The 19,485-nt window shown below is 38.8% G+C and overlaps 2 long non-coding RNA genes across 3 annotated transcripts in view; one reads left to right on the top strand and one right to left on the bottom strand.

Annotated features, from left to right (window-relative positions):
- Positions 1-19,485, bottom strand: part of LOC142072230 (uncharacterized) — a 45,391-nt gene that overhangs the window by 7,464 nt on the left and 18,442 nt on the right. The gene's annotated exons all lie outside the window — the stretch shown is intronic.
- Positions 1-19,485, top strand: part of LOC125637367 (uncharacterized) — a 308,688-nt gene that overhangs the window by 285,132 nt on the left and 4,071 nt on the right. For both annotated transcript variants that reach the window (XR_012668650.1, XR_012668648.1), the window contains exons 16-17: positions 8,687-8,922; positions 11,276-16,308. This is a non-coding gene — a long non-coding RNA (uncharacterized LOC125637367). The remainder of the gene's footprint in view (positions 1-8,686; positions 8,923-11,275; positions 16,309-19,485) is intronic.

Genomic DNA, 19,485 nt, shown 5'->3' with positions numbered 1-19,485 from the left:
GTTCGTCGGAGAGATTGAGATTGGATGAGAAGCCCAGGGAGGGAAGCTGAGACTGGGATCCAGGGGAGAGTCAGAGTAGAAAGAGATTGGATGAAGAGCTGAGGGGGAAGTGGGATTCACCAGCAAGGAGACTAGGGATGAGGAGTTGGGGCAGTAGCGGGGAGACAGATATTGGCTTGACATGGAAACTGGAACTAGGATGGAGAAACTTGATAAGTAGTAACAGGGACTGGGTAGGCAAGAAGAATGGTACTTGGACAAGGAGCCAGGGGTGGAAAAAGAGACAGGACAAGGACAGGTTGGAGGAAATGTGGCAGAAAGGGTCAAGCAGTCAGAAGAGTCTGTGCCCACCTAGTGAACATTCCCCTCCCAGGAGATCCTTCTCCTCCTCCTCAGCCCCTTCTTCCCAGCTTCTTGCAAATAAAGATAGATGCCTAACTGCAAGGGAAGGTTTGCAGCTAGGCACTGAACTCTCTGAGATGGCTGGAGCTTAGGACACCCCCTTCTCCTAGGCATCTCCTGTTGACAAACTTATGCAGGGAGCTGGCTTGTGCGCTGACTTCAGCGAATCCCATTCTAATGTGCCTATCTCCCTTCATTCATGGTATAGGGACCCTGAGCACCTAACTCAGCCTTTGTGAAATCCCAGTGATTTTCTAGGCACAAAAAAATTACATGTTGCAACACTGAGTCGCCTTGCTTACATTACTTTGTGAATGTAGCCTGATGTCTCTTAGACCTTCTTGGTACCTGGGGAGACCAAGGACACTGCACTACACTCTACAAAATGCATTATAAACTCTGATCTGTGGCCAACCAACATCAAATTTTGGTTTGGACAGGTCCATTGGTGGGCTCCTCTCCACTACTTTTGTGGTGGTTTATGGCACTAGAAGGGCAGCAGGGAGAGAGTAAAACTACAGTTGTGCAGTTCCCTGTGTAAAGAAAGCCAGGAAAGGGAGCAAGGGCTATTTTTGCTCTTCTCCCACCTCTCCCCACCACACCCCAGTTTACTCATACAACAATTGGCCACAATCTGATCCATTGTATGAAACTCTGGTACAGGATTTCAGTTAGATCTTTGTATCTTTATTCATAAAAGTCTTTATTTGCAATCTTCATACCTATCATTTGTATGGTGTGCATTCCCCCCCACCCCAGCTTCTTAGAAATTATGTATTAGAACTGTGTTATAGCCCATGGAAATCAGAGCTATTATTTGATGCAATAATTACTTCTCCCAATTGAGATTACTGAGATGGACTCTTAACAGCTTCTGATAGATCAAGCTGACGATAATGATGTTTTTTGTTTCATTACAATATGAAAGTTGTCTTCTCACTTTCTTCCTTCTTTTATCGAGTGTCTTAATAAAGCTTCAGGGTCAGGAGCCTTGAAAGTGCTCTGTAATTCCAGGATTTTTTTGTTTTGTCATCATTGTTACCATCTTTTTAATCAACAAGCCTACAATGAGACAAGAATACAAAAATCTCTCTGTAGATTAATGGATGTCAAACCATTAAGAATTTCAGGAGTCAGGATGAAAGTATGGACAGAAGTGAGGAACAATCATAAAAAAATGAGATTGATGTTTACAGGCCTGTGGCACTCATATTGTTATCAAAAGTTATAGATTATTTTCTTTTGTATTTTATTTTGTTCGTAAAATTCCATGGATATAATAAATTATTATGTTTAACATGCATTTAATTAACTTCTCTAAAAAGCTTCACATCACATTTTGTTAACATTTCTTTCATATTCTTAAATGCAATTATCTAAAAAATATCAATCATTTTTATTAGTTAATACTTGAAATCACATGCATATCCAATATAATTATTAACGCCAATCCATTTACTGGTTCATTTAACTCTGGCTATGCACAATTATGTGTGACATTTTAAAAAGAAGCACCATTTTCATAATGATACAATCATTATTTTTCTGAAGATCAACAAAAGATTTATTCATTGAATTCTATTGCTTATCTTTCTACTGTCTAACTTATAAGGATAAGAGATGCCAGATGGTAATGAGAAACATAGCTGTGGCAGTCTATATAATTGCCACTCATAAATTGTTTTTCTTTTTGTACTTTCACTATACTACAAAGTAAGGACAAAATAAAACTAGCTAAGGAAAGATAATAAAGAAAACCACTTCTTAGAGGTAACAAAGTTGATCTCTTGAGGCCTGGAGCAAACAGTCTGTTTGTACCGCATTTGTTGATTAAGGAATAGTGTTGGTTATTCCTTTTTTAAAAAGTACAGTTCATAGAAGTGTTTTTACGCACTTTGGGGCCATTAGTGAGTGCTGTAGTAGAGAAATAGGGCTGATATGCTAGCCTAGGACCTAGGGAAACCTAGCTTCAGTTCCCTGCTCTGTCTCAGGCTTCTTGTATCAGTTTGGGCAAGACACTTAGGGCTGGATTTTTTAAAGGTACTTTGTTGCCTAAAGATGCAGCTAGGCACCTACTGAGATTTTCAAAAGCCTATAGGAATTAGGCACCTAAATGCTTTTGAAAATCCCCCTAGGCATCTAGCTGCATTGTTGGGTTCCTAAATAACACTGGCACCAGTAAGGGGAAGCTGGGGGTGGTGGTGGTGGTGATGAATGCCCTCTGAAGGTTTTTGCACTTGCTAAAAGTTCCATGGGCTGTGCCAGGACAAGCAGAGGTCCCATACTAAATCAGTGTGTGGCTGCTGCTGGAGTGGTCCAGAACATCACTCCAGCTGCATGGTCATAATGTCACTGAAAATTTGACCAGGTATCCCCTCTGTACAGAAGGGAGGGGCAGCCAGGCCAAATGGCCTTGTGACCTGGCACACAGGGAGTCTGTTCCTATGCAGCAGAGCACAGGGGAGTCCACTGAGAACTAGACACCTGGTGGCACTGGCTCATGCACTGTACAGCAAAGACAGGGAAGACTCCCTGACCGAGGAGACCTGAGGTCTCTTTGGGGGGTGAGCGGGGATCATAGTGGAGTCCCTGCCCAGGGTGGGGGGGGAACTGAAATTCCCCCCCACCTCCTGACTTGGTGCCACTGGTAAAAAAAATCTGCCCTTTTGTCCTTCTGTGCCTCAGTTCCCCATCTGTAAAATGGTGATAATAGGTCTTTCCCACTTCACAGGATTGTTGTGAGGAAAAATATGTTAAAATTATGAGGTGTACAGATATTATATTAATGGGTGCCTAAAGACCTAAAATAGATAACACATTGCTTAAAACCTCAGTAGTGACCTTAGATAAATAATAAGCTTAGCTCTGACATACCCTTATCGGAAGCAAAGCAAAACTGGCACTTTTTGTTTCTAATTTGTGCTGCTGAAACCAGTCTCTGCTTGATAGTATTCTTTGGTAGCCTTTTCATGTTTTAAGGCTGAATTTGGTGAAGTCAATCTAAATTAGGTACAGCCACCAAAACTTTGAAACGTCTGAGACGCAAAGGATCGACTATTACTAGGAATTACCTAATGATTGATAACTCACACTGTGACTTCGCTGCATTAGTTCTGGACCAAGTCTTGGATGCTTGTATAATTTCTAAAAGGCAAGGTGGGTGAGGTAATATCTTTTAGTGGACCTGATATTTTGGGGGACCATGCTACCATCACACTCACTGAGTAAGTTAATTTACACAAGTCAGCATGTAAAGTTTACAAACTCCCATATTTAAATACAGCTTCCAACGTTGGAGTCTCATTTTTCAGGGACCTGACTTCAGACACCTAGAACAACAGTTTCAAACAAAGATTCCTGAAGTCAGGGCTTTAAAGTGAAATTATGAAATATATCAGACTACAATTTTACCAGTAATGCAAAACACGTCTTAATATGGAAAAATATAGCATAGTATGAAATGTCAATATTATAAATGGTGCCAAAGTGGATAATGAATCTGAGCGCTCCTGAAGTTTGAGGGTGTCAGATCTGGAACGATGGATCTGGAACACTGGATCTGGGTTTTGCATCCATCTGAATCCAAAATTCAGAAGCTTATATTAGTCTCTGCTAATCTACCCTTGCTCTCTATTCAGTGGGCTTCTTTCCTTCCCCTTCCCCTTTCTGTTCGCTCCCATCAGGAAAGACAGAGACAATAACCTGATGGGAGACTAGGCAGAGACTGAGTGAGTGAGTGTGTGGATGGATATTTAGGTTCTGGAACAGTACTAAATTGGACACTGTCCATGACAGTCAGTATTTCTATCTATCTATCTATCGTGGGTAATTAGATGGGAGTATTTGCCTCAGTCCATCTCTAGCTGTTACGACTGTAAACAAGCATACCTCTGTTACACATTTTAGTGTCTGACTTTGTAACAGTGAATAAATCAACAATGGATACGTCTATTAAGTTTTGGGGGACTCAAATAAATAGCTTCTGTGTGAATTTCTGTAGTTTCTAACTGGTACCCTTGTTAACTGCTCTTTCTTTATGAAACTACTATACCATTTTCCCAAGTACTTTATGTACCATTATATAAAGTTTAGACCCAATTTATTTCTTTTAAATTACTATCATATATCATTTTTTGTGACTTTCAAAATAAGTGTGGACTAAGTTGGGCCATATAATCCACAGGCAACAAAGAAGAGAAAAAAAAATAATTTCCCTGGGGGTTCTATTCTGCTTCAGATTTTAACAACATTCTTTAATTCAAATACTAGTGAAGTGTGTGTGGTTTTTTTAAATAAAATTCTGCAATGTATGGATTAAAAGGGGAAGTCAAAGAGCTGTGATTCCAAAGTGTCACTACAGAGACTTGAATAGATGACTTCTATTATGTATTATTAACTGCAGGTACAGCAGTAAATCCTACCTTACCTAAGGGTGCTTAGGATAGCTTTTCTGGGTTATAAATCAGGTATGAATACTGCATGGAAAGAAATGCTCTGTGTGTATAAATATAGTGCTGAAGAGGTATGAACAAAATGATCCTCACAACACTTGTGAGATAGGTGAATATGTCAGACCTCCATTTCACAGATAAAAATGGGAAGTGACTTGCACATCCACACATGAAGTCAGGGGCAAAGCCAGGACTACAACTCAGGGCCATCAGCCTTCTAACCCTGAATTCATTCCTCCTGACACAGGAATGCTGTGAGGGTTCATTAATATTTAACTCTAAGGGGAAATCTTTCCATTTCCCTTCTTTAAGTTCCCCCTCAAAGGGCCTGCATTAATTGTCTATGAACAAGTGCTGGTTCTGACTCATTCAGTGCTTCTGGGATAGGCAAGAAGGAATTGCTTGAGAACAACATGAGGAACTCCCTCTCTCTTTGCCCAGAAGAGCAGTACCCCACCTCCCCCGTATGTTTTAACTAATTAAAATAACATGATTAATGTTTTAATCTTAATTTAGTACTTGCAAACAATGCCAGATTGACAGGACTTCAGATCTGTCTTCTCTGTTTATCTGCAGTATGGGTATGGTACAGGTGATGGCAGGACAAGCTTCCTCCACACTGTCTTGCTTACACGACTCAGTGACTTGGAGGAACCATCTCGAGGATAGAGAATATTCATGATCCGTGACATTCCACTCTTGACTTTTCTGGTGATACTGCCAAACGTAGTGCTATATAATCCTTGTCCCACAGGCACTGGACTGAGAATAGCTATGCTATTCTCTCTGTGTATGTCTTTCAGGCTCCAAACCCACAGCTTTCATATGGCATACACCCAGAGTCTTATTGGCATTAGTCAGGCCTGGTGTGGGGTCAGGTTTCCACCGAAGTGCAACAAATTGCAGGACTGGAGCTTGGAATGTACTTCAGAAGAGAAATTGTCTTCATCTTGTGTACTGTAAGAACACAGAGCACCTGTAGATACCTTAAAAATATTATATAGTAACACCACTGAATAGTCATCAGATGCTAATGTATTTTGCTGACCACTATCCTGAGCTGGATTTGGACTGCTTGACCTTGAAGTTAAATGCTCTAAATTACATTACAAATCTCCTAAGTCAGTCACTATTCCATTTTAACTAAATATTAACTAAACCTCTTAATTAATTTTAACTAAACAGTTACTGTCTAGCAAAGGCTCCTGACCAGGTTACATTATTATTAATAAGGAAATTACTCTAAAGCTGTTAACAACTGAAATGAGCTCCCCATGGGAAGAGGCATGAATTCTTTTCTTAAGAAGAGACTGAGACAGCCAGATGGGCACCTTCGAGGCATACACAGCTTCAAGGAGGATGCTTCGAGGGCCTTAGCCTGCCAGCAGCACTGGTGCTTGTTTGCCATGAAAGGCTTTTCTGTGTTAACTTGTTTAAATTTATAATTTGGGACTCATCAAATAGCAGGATAAAGATATGTTAATTGAGGTGAATTGTAATAAACTCTTCTGAGCATATAGACATGAATATTTTATTGAAAAGAAATCAGTGGAAAAAGTCAGAACAAAATAAGAGCTGTGGGTTTTATTTTGCCTGCTAATGCAGCATTTGTTTAAAAAAGAAAATCCCATGCTCCAGGAATAGTTGTTTAGTGTTCAAGATGCATTTTGCATTGGTATTATTCCGGGACTTTGTTGTCAGTCCAGCATATTAAAAAAAGTTGCAATTTCTTAAAATTATAAAACAGGATATCTGTGACTAATGAAGACATAAGATTTCTAATCAGAATTCACAGGGGAGAAGATAACCCTTTCTTAAGAGAATTCTATTTTAACACTAGGCTGTCAGCGATATGTGAGAATTATCTAGCTTCGATATTGCTGTATCAGTCAGAAAAGATTCTGTGCTATTTTACAGTCAAGGATTTTAATCTGTTGATATTTTAGTTATCAACACCAGAACATTAACATTTTTTAATATAAATGGCTCATTTAAAGACTTTTGCACATAGCTTAAAAAACAGAAAACATAAACCTTGTCCATTTGCCATTTCTAGATGAGTTTGAAAATGTTTTGACAAAAACAAATGAGTGGTTGGTCTTGAGACTAACTGTATGACTTTTTAATACTCTGGAAAAAGGAAATGAGGCATGACTGGTAAATGAAGGCATAAAGAAAGACTGTTGTTAACCAATCAGAGAAACAGAGATGAGTCCTTTTATTTGTCAAAATGTGTAGTGAGAAAAAAAAATTCCCAACCATCTCTATCAATTATTTATCTTACTAAATATAAATATCATTGCTAGAATAAGCTCTAGGGTAATAACCAACACAGAGCACAACACAGATGGTAAGGAGCAAGGGTCTTCTGTAAATCCCACATAGGATAATCTGTGTCTCTACAAGAGGAACAAGCGTGTCAGTTTAGAGGAACATACAGAAATACAAGGGTCCCTTGTAACTTCTAAGCAATTAACCTTTCCGATTAACTTCTCAGATGCTATTCTATGTAGATTCTTACACCGCGCTCATCACCATAGTGTCTGAATGCTTTCCAGTGCATTAAGCTATGTGACTAACATCTTTTCATATATTTGTTTTCTCTTTCTCTTCCCAGAAGAAGAATTGTATGCAGTGGAATGTCTTGTTTGGATTTATTTTATCATTCTCACACACACACACACACTTATGTTAGAGAAGGCAAGGTCAAAGAAATGCACCTTGCACTGAGAGTGGAAGGTGGAGAGGCTTGTGATAGATACTAGGGAAGTTCATTCCACAGTCTTGGATCGGCCCCCAAGAAAGTTCTGTCTCCTGCACAGATAAGCTTTACTTTTGTTGTAAAGAGTTCCATTGTGCCAGAGGAATTAATTTGTTAATCAACCATAGTCTTCATCCTGGAGCCTAAAAGATGAAAGGGACAGGCAGCTGGGCACTAACTCCTTCTTTCTCCTCTTCTCTCGTACTTTACCTAGAACTTTTCAGTGTTGTTCTGTGAGAGTGCTGTAGAGACTGTTCCACAAAAGAAGCTGCCAAAATCCTTGCATCACGAGCTCATAACTGATGAGTTCATAAACTGCTAAGTGGTCATTAGAGGACAGCACATGTTTCTCCTTCAAGAGTTGGTGACATCACTAATTAGAACTGGCCAAAACTTGGTTATGGTTTGCAAGAACATTTGATATTTTCAGTTTGCTTTTGACCAGTTTGGAATAAAAGCAAATTTTACCAAAATGTATCATGAACGAAGACCCCCCCGACCCCTCCAAAAATGTCATTTAAAAACACTGAAAGATGGTGTTCCCCAAAAGAAATCTTCTTGATAGTTTCACTTGCTAGTCAGCAGACAGCTGCAGTGAAACTGACAAGAATCTCAATTTCACTCAGCTGCTAACTGTGCTCCCAACTCCAAGCCAGGAGTCCCTGGCTTCTAGCGAGCAGCAGGAATTGGCAGCCCAAAGAGCCATGGCTCTAGCTGGGACTCCGGGGGAGCTGGCAGTCCCCCTAATGTGTGGCGTTCAACACGTTCGTTACACTGATATTCTTGTGGCCGTGCAATGAAAAGTGCATATTTTCGTATTGGAGTGAATTGCTGCTGTTGAAACATTTTTTTTCTGTCTTTGATACTATCACTTTTTTATTTCTTTATTTTTATTTATTCAGATTGGTTTAGATCTTGCTTTGCCTGACACATTCAATGTGTTGTTCTAGAGAATTAGTGTTTTGGGATTGCTCCAGGGAATTCATGTTTCAACTCATCTGAGTTAGTTTCAGAATTTCCCAGGGATCTATTTGTGATTCTTTTTTTGCTTTGTATTTATATGTTTCCACAGAGTAACATTATGAGTTGTCATGGCCTGGAGTGTCATATGTGTGCAGATGATACACAGATATGTTTGTTCCAGTCATTGCAAATCCTGTGAAACGGCCTGATGTTTTGCATAATTGCTTGTGTGATATTCAAGCCTGGATGTCTTCAAAATTTCTTGAATTTAACAGAGATAAAACTGAGTTGCTATCGATCGGTTCTTCAGTGTGGATATCTCGGGTGTAATCCATGCTCGGATCTGTAAGTGGCAGCTTTCTTTACCCCTCAAACAATGACTGTGACCTTGGTGATACTGAGCTTTCTTTAGAAGCCTATATTATACAGCATTAGCCATGTAATTGGTTGGCCTTACTGCTACACAAAGCATCTAGCCAAAATGAGACCTATGTTTTTTAGGCTTTTTGGGTCCTCTGAAACCACGCTTCAAACAGTTACTCATAGATCATATGCATTTCTATGCTCTTCTCCCCTGCCATAGAATTATTTTCTTTTATGTATGAAAACTCCAAAATTACCATCCATTTGTGAGGCCGAACTAAAAAAACATATTTGTTTGATTTAGCCTTTTAAATATTTATTGTATTTCTTTATATATTAAACCTGCACAGCGCCCTAGGGTGCTTGCATGAAGGACACTTAATATATGTAAATGAGATTGATTGATAGACCTTGTGGAGTGTTTGCAAAAAGTGCTATTTTACACCCAAAAAATTGATATTTATGAAACCATGGAGATTCTGATTTCTGAATAACTGTATATGAAGTTTAATGGTTACAACAGGCTACAAAACAGCACACAGTAGTTTACAGTGTCTAGTAACTGTCACCTTTAGTGACCTAAGGAAAGTTGCTTAGAAGAGGAAAAATGTGAACACCCTGAAACTCTAGCAGAAAGAGCATCCTGTCACTCTAAGAGTAGATTAATTAACTACAATGGATGGATAATTTTAATGATTCTGCAGAAAGAGAAAAATTGAGATGTTTTCATGACAATCAATAGTAAAAGTATGCTTATGAAAATGTCAAATAATTACAGTAAATGCATAGAAAATCCCAACAAAATCAAGTGTAAGTTACTTACATTCATAGTGTGGAATGCTAATATTTTTAGTTGGTGTTTCCAGACACTGATAATGTATTTCAGAGTGGTAGCCGTGTTAGTCTGTTTCAGCAAAAAAAAAAAAAAAAAAAAAAGGAGTACTTGTGGCATCTTAGACTAAGAAATTTATTTGGGCAAAATGGGTTTTAGCCCATGAAAGCTTCTACCCAAATAAATTTGTTAGTTTCTAAGGTGCCACAAGTACTTCTCCGTTTTTTTTTGCTGATAATATTTTGTTAATTTCTTTTCTTTTAAAATACAAAAACAAAAGAGCAAAAGATTTTCATTAATACTATGTTATAAGCATCACAACAAAGGAATGCAAACACAGAAGTGTAATGTTTTGAGTTTAGCTACTGTTTGCATTTACTTTCAAACATGGGCAGCAGGTTAATCCCCCCCTTTGGGGAGGCTATCCCCCTGGCCCCACCCCTTCCACCTGAGGCCCTGCCGCCTGCCTCTCCCGCCCCTGCTGGAGGATCCCTGAGCACCCCCCGCAGCTGGAGGAGCCTGGCTGGCCCACCCCAGCTCCATCAGCTGGCCCAAGACTCCCCTGGCCGCTGCCCCGAGTTCCAGGCCGTTGGCTGGAGCTGAGCCCCTGACAGCTTCAAGGGAGCGGGGGAGCCAACCTCCCCTAGCCTTCAATACCCACCACCCCTGGTTTCAAATATGGATACTAGGAAGGGCCAGTGCATGGTGACAGGGTCAATGTGTACTAGTTACAAATGCAATCCAAAAAATGTTGTTTTTGCAAAGCATTTATGAACCAGGTTATATCACAACTGTATCACTGCACCTTTCATAGAATATCAGGGTTGGAAGGGACCTCAGGAGATCATCACCTGCATGACATCTCATTTTAGTATATTTTTCTCAATTTATTTGCTTATCTAAAGTTATTTTCTCCATCAAAGCTGTGACTGACAGATCTTTCAACCATGCTGCATAGATTAGTAATTGTGTTAGATTTCCATTTTCTGAGTGTTATATATTTTACTACTAATAGACACATCAGCACCCATTTCTTAATGTTAGCTGGAAGATTTAATTCATCTATTAATTCCACTATGTACATTTTTGGAGAGTGACAGATCATTGTATTCAGAACTGTAGAAATACTTTTGCATTTTTTGCTCCACTATTTTTGTAATTTATAGACAAAAACAAATTATATGGATGAGATTACTAACGGTTAGCAGCATCTTGTAGCTAAAGCTGTTTTATGCAGCGACTCTGGCATCCTGTTAAATCTGTTCTGGGAAAATCAGAGATAATGATCTGGCTGCTTTTCTGATATTTTGCCATATTTCTCCTTAATCTTCCTCTGACAATGACATGTGTAATTCAGCTTCCCATTTATCTCTTACCTTGAATATGACAGAGTTAAGCCATTTATATGTATAGCCTGTAACGTGTACTTTATTACCGAACTTTTTAACAAAGTATTCCAGTCATGACATTGTTTTCTCCCCCCATGTATTGCCTAATGCACAGATTCATAGATTATAAAGCCAGAAGAACCACTGTCATCACCTACTCTGACCTCCTGTATAACACAGGACATAGGACTTCACTGAATTAATTGCCATTGTATAAATGAATGTAGTGATCCACATAAGTGAATTTTTTTGTGTGAGTAATGAAGGCTGCAATCCTGTGAAGAATTACTGTAGTGAGTATCTTTCCATACTTTGAGTAGTTCTGTTGGGCCTAATCCAAAGCCCACTGAAATCAATAAAAAAACTCCTATTGGTTTTAAATTATCTCTAGATCACATTGCAAAAAGTTACACATGTTTATATAAGTCTTTACTATGTCATATATTTGTTTTTCTGTCCTCATGTGTTTTGGATTTGACTCTATCTTGAATTTCAACTTTGAATTGTCCCATAAGGGAATGAATACCGAATATGGTAAATCGGAATTGGTGAGTATCTTAAATTAGTGTAATGTAATACTCCTGGTTGTACAGAATAAAGGATTATTTCTCAGAGCTACTGGTAAGTGTTTGAGACAGAAATCTCTACAATGTACCAAATGGAGTTGCTAAATCTTCTTCTGTGTTGCACCATGATGGTAAGTAATTATTTTTAGTGAAGTTAAATCATTTTAAAATGGGGCTAACAAAAGGCTGATGCAGGTACAAATCTAGGAGATCCATTCCCCCATTCCTCCAGGATCACTTTAATATTTTGTGAGAGACATTATTGGCTTTTTTCCCCAGTCAAAATTCAAAATGGTTTGGGGGGATATATTTGGGGTAATATGTTTACAATTTACAAATTCTATTTTTTAAAGCTGTTTGTGATTGTAACCCTCAGTGTGGATTAGAGCATTGATTGTGTAGCAGAGACTTGACACCTAGTGAACAGACTATGTCTGAGAAGCTGTGCCAGAGCAATCAAAGGCCATCAACACTGAGGGTATGTCGACACAGCATTGTAAACTGGGCTCAGACTCAGATTTGAGACCAAACCCTCCTGCCACCAGCACACACACATTTTTCACTTGGGCCAGTAAACAATCTGGACTCACGTCCTAGAACCCACTGGTTCTGACCTCAAGACCCACTGTGACTCTGGTCAAAGTTCTATCAGTTTGCAGTTTGGAAGCAGCTCAAGCAACAGACCTAAGTCAAAAGGTCTGTGTAGTGCAGAATGGACGCATTAATGTGATTTTCATACCCAGGTCCAGCAGTTGTGAACCCAGCTTTACAAAGCAGTGTGGATATTCAAGTATGAGCTTGGACACACCAAATCCATAGGCATGTGTTCCACAGACCTGGGCTTACAGTAGAGTGTAGACTCATCTATATGACTCTCCTGAAATAATGGGTTTCTGACAGGAGGGCCTTTGACTTTGAATGGACTTTGCATAGACACCTGTCTGGAGGGAGGTGGCTGGAATCCTTGTAGTTTGAGCAGTCAAGGAGAGCTGAATAGGATCTATGGTACATAGTGTATCACAAATGGAACAAGAGTCAACAATGCGATACAATTGAGAAAAAGGCTAATATGCTGAAGTTTTAAAAAACTTTTTATTAAGGCAAAGTTACAATAAATGTTAACATACAACATCATACATTACTTATTCAGGACCAGGTTAATGTTCAAAGAACTTGGCTAAATATTCCGGCTTGTTGGCTGGGGAAACCTCCTTTGAGTATGCTAAAAGGGTGACCAAATTTTAAGTACCTACTCGCTTTTTGGCACTTAGAATCATAGAATCATAGAATCATAGAATATAAGGGTTGGAAGGGACCCCAGAAGGTCATCTAGTCCAACCCCCTGCTCAAAGCAGGACCAATTCCCAGTTAAATCATCCCAGCCAGGGCTTTGTCAAGCCTGACCTTAAAAACCTCTAAGGAAGGAGATTCTACCACCTCCCTAGGTAATGCATTCCAGTGTTTCACCACCCTCATAGTGAAAAAGTTTTTCCTAATATCCAATCTAAACCTCCCCCACTTGCAACTTCTCTGGTGTACTGTATTTGGTGTGAAAACTTTTCCATTACAAGGACAGTCCATATTTTACTATATCACAATTCCAGAGGAGGAGGAGTCCTTTTTTTCCAAGAATGTGCAATACAAATTCTTGCTGCTTACGATAAAAGAGAAATTAATTTGTTGTTCTATTTAAAAGGTAGCTCCTTTACTGGAGTATAAAGTATGCAGGAAGCTGGCGTTTTGTCATAAAATGAATCACTTTCATAATTTCCTCCCCAAACTGTCTAATTCCTGGACATAACCACAACATGTGCAAATATGTTCTCCTTTCCCCACAACCCCTCCAACAGAGCACCTGCCTAGTTGCAAAATTATAATGGATCTTTACTGGAGTCAAATGATGTTTATACAAAAATTTAATTTATAAAATATTTTGATGAGCTACACAAATTGAAGATTTTGTCCAATTCCCTGTCCTATATATTCATCTGGGTTGTTTTCTTATCAACATCTTTTCCAATCACAATTGAATATATCCTAGAAATAAAACCTTTTGTTCCAGCATGGTCCTGAGTCAACTCTTCAAATGTGGTTAAAGGTCTAGACTGAGCTGTCTCATATACAGGTTGCACAATAATATGTTTGACTTGTAAATACTGAAAATACAAGATCTTTGTATTATTCACATTACTTCATATCTCTTGGTATGATGCATTTGAGGGTGTATTAACAGGAGGGTCTTATGTAAAACATAGGAAGTTATTGTCCTGCTCAACTAAGCATGGGGGTGAGGCCTCAATTTGGGTATTGTGTCCAATTCTGGGCACCACACTTTAAGAAAGATGTGGACAAATTGGAGAGTACTCACAGGAGATTAACAAAAATGATAAAAGGTTTAGAAAACCTGCTTCTGAGGAAAGTTTAAAGAAAACTGGGTATGTTTAGTCGTGAGAAAAGAAGACTGATAGGGCACATGACAACAGTATTCAAATATGTTAAGGGATGTCACTTAAAAGGACAGTGATCAACTGTTTTCCATATCCACTGAAGGTAGGACAAGAATTAATGGGTTTAATCTGCAGTAAGCAAGATTTAGGTTAGATATTAGGGAAAACTTTCTAACTATAAGGATAATTAAGGAATCTAATGGACATAGTGTATTTAGATTTCCAGAAAGCCTTTGACAAGGTCCCTCACCAAAGGCTCATACGTAAATTAAGTTGTCATGGGATAAGAGGGAAGATCCTTTCATGGTTTGAGAACCGGTTAAAAGACAGGGAACAAAGGGTAGGAATAAATGGTAAATTTTCAGTATGGAGAGGGATAACTAGTGGTATTTCCCAAGGGTCAGTCCTAGGACCAATCCTGTTCAATTTATGCATAAATAATCTGGAGAAAGGGGTAAACAGTAAGGTGGGAAAGTTTGCAGATGATACTAAACTGGTCAAAATAGTTAAGACCAAAGCAGACTGTGAAGAATTTCAAAAAGATCTCACAAAACTAAGTGATTGGGCAACAAAATGACAAATGAAATTTAATGTGGATAAATGTAAAGTAATGCACATTGGAAAAAATAACCGCAACTATACATACAATATGATGGAGGCTAATTTAGCTACAACTAATCAGGAGAAAGATCTTGGAGTCATCGTGGATAGTTCTCTGAAGACGTCCATGCAGTGTGCAGCGGCAGTCAAAAAAGCAAATGAGATGTTAGGAATCATTAAAAATGGGATAGAGAATAAGATGGAGAATATTTTATTGCCCTTATATAAATCCATGGTATGCCCACATCTTGAATACTGCGTACAGATGTGGTCCCCTCATTTAAAAAAAGATATATTGGCATTAGAAAAGGTTCAGAAAAGGGCAACTAAAATGATTAGGGGTTTGGAACGGGTCCCATATGAGGAGAGATTAAAGAGGCTAGGACTTTTCAGCTTGGAAAAGAGGAGACTAAGGGGGGATATGGTAGAGGTATATAAAATCGTGAGTGGTGCGGAGAAAGTGAATAAGGAAAAGTTATTTACTTTTCCCATAATATAAGAACTAGAGGCCACCAAATGAAATTAATGGTTAGCAGGTTTAAAACAAAGAAAAGGAAGTTGTTCTTCACTCAGCGCACAGTCAACCTGTGGAACTCCTTGCCTGAGGAGGTTGTGAAGGCTAGGACTATAACAGGGTTTAAAAGAGAACTGGATAAATCCATGGAGGTTAAGTCCATTAATGGCTATTAGCAGGATGGGCAAGGAATGGTGTTCCTAGCCTCTGTTTTTCAGAGGGTGGAGATGATGGCAAGAGAGAGATCACTAGATCATTACCTGTTAGATTCACTCCCTCTGGGGCATCTAGCATTGGCCACTGTTGGTAGACAGGATACTGGGCTGGATGGACCTTTGGTCTGACCCAGTATGGCCATTCTTATGTTCTAAGCACTGGAATAGGCTTCCAAGGGATGTTGTGGAATCCTCATCTTTTTGGAGGCTTTTAAGAATGGGTTAGACAAACATCTCTCAGGGGTACTCTTGGTACACTTGGTCCTGCCTCAGCATGGGATGTAGACTAGATCAGTGTTTTCAGCCTCTCCAGACTATTGTGCCCCTTTCAGGAATCTGAAGCCTGAACCCTGCCACCTAGGGCTCAAGCCCGAGGCCTGCTGTCTGAGGCTGGTGTGGGGCCTCAGGCAACTGCCCTGCTTGCCACTCCCAACACCAGCTCTGCACTTGTGAGTCTCCAAAGCCCATTCTGTGACCTGACCCCCAGATTGAGAAACACTGATCTAGATGAGTTGACATATCCCTGGAAGACCTCTGCGTATCTCCCAGGGTATTCGTACCCCTGGTTGAGAACCACTGGCCTAGATGACCTCTTGAGGTCCCTTCTAGCCCTACATTTCCATGACTGTATATATCTATGAATACACAGGAACAGGAGCCAGACAATAAGAAGAAAGGGATTGATCAGACTGGTGAAGGGCAAGGGAAACAAGCTGATCTGAGAGGAAGAAGGTTCCATGTTGCAGCCCACGAGCCATACACTGAAACAGAAGGACTCAAGGAAACCCAAAATATACCCTAGAATGGTAAGGAAACTGAGGCAGGGATACAAGTATTAAGCATCCACCGGTCACATTGAATACATGATAGCTATAAGTGCTCCATACCTGAATATCATTCTACTTTTTAAAAGTGTCTAAATATAGATTTTATGTACCTAATTTTTGGCAACCATGTTGGAAAATGTTGGCTTATGTTCTTACAGCCTGATTCTTCATTAAAAGAGTACCAAGTAGTTAATCTTCAGTTTCAGAATTCTGGTCAGAAAATTTAACCTTAGCAAAACAATGTCATGTTGTAATTTTGTGAGTAAAAGTGATGCAAATGAAGGTAAACAATGATGTGAGACCAAACAACATCTGAACAGTTTCTATGACCTGGATACAGTGAGGAAAAATGGGGAGATTTTAAAGCTCAGCATAGGCTAGTAGATTTAGACAGAAACAAAGTCGGTGAAACTGTTGACAAATGATGATGTCACTAGGTTTGTGAAAAATAGGATGTTTATGGTGCATGCCTCCGTTATCTTGGCTTTTTCACTATAATAAAAGGCAGTTATTGGCAATTTTTGAGCCACCTCTAGTCTCTTTGGATTTAGCAAATCTCCAACTTTCATGTGGTAGAGCAAGTTCTCATGAGCAAACATGGAAACAGGTCTCCTTTTGTGGGACAAAATCGCAAAATGTAGTATTTAATATTCATACTGCAGTAGACCTCAGAGACCTCAATGAGGATAGGGGTCCACAGTACCGGGTGGCGTACATAGGAAGATATGGTCCCTGCCCAAAAAAAGCTTACAGTCTATATGATTCTTACTGGAACAATGGGGGTTCATGTAGATTTCCTATTGGAAATATTTTCTGAATTGCTCACCAGGTTGCATAAAACGATGTTTTTTCCTCAGAAAACAATTTGTGAAAGGAAAAATAGTAATTTCACACAGCCCTAGTTTGCCGCTTCTTGTTTCCTGTTTTGCTCTGTTTTACACGGTACAGAAATCTTATCAGAAATGTCTTATGCTTCTGACCCAGCTCTCTTTGAAAACTGTTTTGTCATCCTTCAACTCCTTCAAGGAGAAGATGAAAGCAAAAATATGGATGTGTTTCCAATGAGGATAATGAAAGTTGAAAGGCAACTGAGGCATTGGAGGAAATGTAGAATCTGGATACTGATAGGCACTCAGTAGAGAAAGGTGGAAATGAAAAGTTTGTAATGGGACTTTAATGAAAGAAAATGCTTTACTACAAAACAAACAATGCTATGAGCAGACACTTGAGATTTGGGTGGAAATTTAAAGAATATGTGGAAGGCTTAAATCCAGTAGAAGGAATAATTTCTAAACTGTTAGAAGACTTTCTTTGACATAACATTTAGCCCACTGCTGCGAGTTTAAAAAATACCTCTGATACACAGATAAATATACAAACTTCATAGTACAGTACTTAAGGGCAAAAGAGATCAGATCAGAACTCAATTGCTTTCCCATCAGTTGTTTAAAGTGATTGCATTCTTTCTGAAATATGTGAGGAAACTAATCTTTTTCTTAATGGGTTTTTGTGTTTCCAGTTATATCTTGTTTTAGGTAGGCATTTCTTAATTCTGTATTTTCTTGAATCTGATCTTATCTGGCTATCTTTAATTTACCAAAATGGTGTGTATTTTGGAAAGATGCTAGGTATTTATTTTATGATTTTGAGTATACAAGGATATTTCCTGAAGCTAATTCATGAGTTTCTCAAGCTGGATCTGATATAGAAGTTGACAGTTTATTCACTGAAGATAGTGTATAAGATTCTTTCTTGCTCAAGGGGTATTTTTTCTTTCCTTCACTTAATCTTGGATTTGCTACAACTTTTCCAGTTTTAAAAGTATATTCTGGAGTAATGACTGACATTCTGGACTGAGCTGATCTAGATAAACTATTTTATTTACTGGGACAAGTAGCAAAACAGATGAAAGCAGGAAAGAGGAATCTTTAGAATTTTATCTGCTATCTATACTGATTGTCTTTTTATTTTAATCTAACACAGACCTTTGATGGCTGATCATAGTGAATATTAAATATTGGGGCTGCGTCATGAAATCCTTTGAATTTAATAGACTTTTTTTTACTGCCCGTAGTATAATATAAACTATTAATAATGCAATGTCTCTCCTCTTCTTTTATCAAACTGTGGACTTTATCAAGCTCGTTGTATATTTTGGAGTCTAAGTCAACAGAGATAATTTTACTGTATCTATGAAGGAACACATATTTTATAACCATAGTAACTGCCAAGAGCATTTGTAGTGTCTGCACACTCATTCTCCAGAAAAGAACGAAAGACATCACTTATTTTGATTTTGTGGTAAAGGAAGGAAGGAAAGATCAATCATGGACATAATTTTACATTGCATATGGTTACATATTTTGGAATCATTGGAACAGTGAGAGTGACAGATAGTAAAAAATATTTAGATTCAACTGAAATATAAGAGGGAGAATTGTCCTCTGTGTAATATCAGATTATCTGTCTAGACACTTTAATGATACCTTATGAAAAATGTCCATGTGTACAGTTCTCTTAAATTCTTTTTTGGGGAGATTTTGAAACTCTAGGTCGGCCATAAAAACCCGAGAGGAGGACCGAGGGAAGGAAAATTAAAGTGAGAGATGACTCTGACAGAGTTTCTGCTAAATTATTCTGACAGTTGGGGGAGGGTTTGCTGAAGAAGCAATGGGTCATGTGGTATGTCAGTGAGATTAGATATATTTCAGTAGTATTTTAGGAAAGAACAAAAAACAAAGAACAAAAAACCAAGAACAAAAAACCAAAATGTCCAACAGTACCATTGCTGCTGTAATCTAGCCTGGCAGTGTGCAGGGATAACCACCCTCACAAGGTCATAAATCATGAGGGACACAAAAAAAAAAAACCCAAATCCATGATAATGGGTTAAACATTGTGAACTGTTTGTTTGTTTTTCTTTATCTCACACTGCTTTTTGGTTTGTTTTCTGATTTTTAAATACTAGCGAGCATTGCCCCATTTTGTGAATGAGCATTTCAGGAAACTCAACCTGAGATGCACAAAAAATATGCAAGTTGGGGGACTTCCTCCCTTTTACTTCTGGTTGATAGACGGGACACTTTCTTAACATCTTCCCTTCCCAAGGCACTGATCTCATTTCCTGCTCTGTGCCTTGTTCTCTGCATCCCTCTT

The sequence above is a fragment of the Caretta caretta genome, chromosome 1, assembly GCF_965140235.1.
Source record: "Caretta caretta isolate rCarCar2 chromosome 1, rCarCar1.hap1, whole genome shotgun sequence".
Taxonomy (NCBI): domain Eukaryota; kingdom Metazoa; phylum Chordata; order Testudines; family Cheloniidae; genus Caretta; species Caretta caretta.
Note: the sequence above shows the minus strand (reverse complement) of the source record. Positions and strands in the feature narration are given on the sequence as shown.